The following is a 2944-nucleotide window of genomic DNA, read 5'->3' as shown; positions in this document are numbered from 1 at the left end:
AGTAGTAAAATAAGTTATATTTGCCTTAAGGACCTCTGGTTTTAGTGAGGAGAAAAATGCAGTGTAACAAGTGCCATGTTGGAAACAAGCACAGAGTAGTTTGAAGGTACAATTGAGGAATACTGAACCCATCTTCGAAGTTCAAGTAAAGGTTCCTAGAGGACACAAATCTGAATAACAGGTAGGTAACATCCAGGTGAACAAATGCAAAGAAAAGAAAAGAATGAATCAAGATAATGCATTCAATTTATGGAAGAAATCTTCTCCACCCCCTTCTCTAAACAAGTAAATGCTAAATGAAGTACATCCCCCCAAATTAATTAAGTTTGAAAATACAAAAGGAGAATACACTCACTGCTTGGTATCTTTTGAGGATAGGTTCTAGGACTTATCCCCCATAAACACCAAAATCCAAGGATGCTCAAGTCCCTAAAATAAAATGGTAGAGTATTTGTATATACTCTGTACACAACCTCCCACATACTTTAAATCATCTCAGATTACTTATAACACCTAATATAATGATTATGCATCATTCATTCATGTGGATTCAATGCAATACTCTGTGTGTGGCAAATTCAAGTTTTGATTTTTAGAACTTAGTGGATTTTTTTCCTAAATATTTTGATCTGTTGGAAACAAAATATTTACCAGCCAGCAATTAGTAGAGCCTAATGGATGTGTGTTAATACCAATTGAAGTAAACAGGTTAATAGAGATAAACGAAAGATGCAAATATAGCCCTCCTAAAACCATTGTCATTCCAGAGTGACAGTGTGGACCTTCTGAGAAACAGCATCAAAGACTTCACTTTGCAGGGGAATTAAACTTCATTAAAGTGGTCTAGTGAAGTCACTAAACAAAGAATAAAATGACAATAAAAATAAGCCTCAAAGAGGGGAGGGGAAATCAGTATCCAGAGTTCCTACAATATATTACCTAAAATATACAGTTTCGACAACAACAACAAAAATAAGACATGCAGAGAAAATGGAAGGTACAACTCATGTACAAGAAAAAGGCAGGTTGGGAGGGGAGGCTTACATCTATAATCCCAGCACTTTGGGAGAATAAGGATCACTTGAGGTCAGGACTTTGAGACCAGCCTGGGCAACATAGACCCCATCTCTACAGAAAAGCAAAAAAACAAACAAACTAACATGGCAGATATAACTGGAAATAAACTGATAATAACACTAAATGTGAATTGATTGAATAATCCAACCAAAAGGTAAAGATTGTCAAGTTGAGTTAAAAAAAAAAAAAAGCAAGACAGAAAACAGCCCACGAAACATAAAGAAAACAAAAGTAACACAGCAGACATAACTAGAAACAAACTGATAATAACATTAAATGTGAATGGATTGAATAATCCAACCAAAAAGTAAAGATTGTCAAGTTGAGTTAAAAAAAAAAAAAAAAAAGAGCTGAAGAATGGCTCCTCTGTTTACAACACACCCAACAGGAATCTGGGGTGATTGTGATGAGGGGCACACAAAACTTGTGGCCTCCCTATGAACAAATTCCCTACATGTGGAGAAGAATAAAATTATAAAATGTATGTGGTGGGTGTCTGGGTGATCGCTGTATAATTTTTTTCAACTGTACTGTATGTTCGAAAAATTGCCTAATAAAATTTTCCAGAAAATTAAAAAAAAAAAGAGCAAGAGCCAACTATACTATCTACAGGGGACACTTCAGACTCAAAGATACAAATAGGTTGAAAGCAAAAGTATGATAAAAAGTTATGTAATACAACCATAATTAAGGAGTAGGCATACTAATTTCAGAGCAAATAGACTTTGAAACAAAAAAAGTTACTAGAGATAAAAGGAACTTTTTTTTTTTTTTTTTGGCTGGGGATGGGTTTGAACCCGCCACCTCCGGTATATGGAACTGGCACCCTACTCACTGAGCCACAGGTGCTGTACCCAAAAGAAACATTTAATAATAATTTAAGTTCAGTATATTTAAATAAATACACAGTAAACAACAAGAGCACAAAGTAAATGAAGCAAAAACTGACAGAATTAAAGGGAGAAATAGATAATTCAAAAATAATAATCGAAGACTTGAATACCTTACTTTCAGTAATACAACATCTAGGCAAGAAGTCAATAAAAAAAGAAAAAAAAACTTGAATGTTCTATACCAATTAGATGTAAAAACATCTGTACATAATTCTAACCAATAGCAGCAGATTACAAATTCTGAAGTGCACATGCAATAGTCTCCAGTATAGAACATAAGCTAATCCATAAAACAACCCTCAATAAAATTAAAAGAATTTAAATCATACAAGTATTTTCCCGAACAATAATGGAATAAAATTAAAAATAACTGAAAGTAACAACTGAAATAAATTTGGGAAATTCACATGGGATATTAGAAAATTCTCTGAGATAAATGGAAATGAAGAGAAAACATACCAAATGTTATGGGATAAAACTAAAACAGTGCTCAGAGAGATAACATCTATATTAAAAAGAAGAAACAAATCAATAACTTAGTCTTTCAACTTAAGACACTGGGAAAAGAAGAAAAAAAAAAAAAAAACTAAACTAAACCCAAAGCAAACAACAGGAAGGAAAATGTACGGATGAGACTGGAAATTAATGAAATGGAGAATAGAAAAAAGATGAAAGCAATAAAACTAATAGTTTTTTTCTTTGAAAAGATCAAGAAAATTAATAAACCCTTACTTAGAGTGTCCAAGAAAAAGAGATTCAAATTACGAAAATGTAGAATGAAAGAGGGGACACTATGAACAACTACATGCCAACAAATTACATCATCTAAATGAAATAGAAAAATTCCTACAAAGACATAATAGAAAACCAAATGGACCTATAACAAATAAAAAGACTACATTGGATAGAGGACCATACATTTTATTAAGCTTCTTATAAAAACAGGTTTTGGATTCATTGATTTTCTTAACTGA

General features: G+C 32.5%; 1 pseudogene; it reads left to right on the top strand.

Moving 5' to 3' along the window:
- Positions 1–1396: 1396 nt before the first annotated feature.
- LOC128578875 (uncharacterized) lies at positions 1397–1535 on the top strand (annotated as a pseudogene).
- The last annotated feature ends 1409 nt before the right edge of the window (positions 1536–2944 follow it).

This window comes from Nycticebus coucang, chromosome X (genome assembly GCF_027406575.1).
Source record: "Nycticebus coucang isolate mNycCou1 chromosome X, mNycCou1.pri, whole genome shotgun sequence".
In the NCBI taxonomy this organism is placed as follows: Eukaryota; Metazoa; Chordata; class Mammalia; order Primates; family Lorisidae; genus Nycticebus; species Nycticebus coucang.
This window is presented reverse-complemented; position numbering and strand designations above follow the sequence as displayed.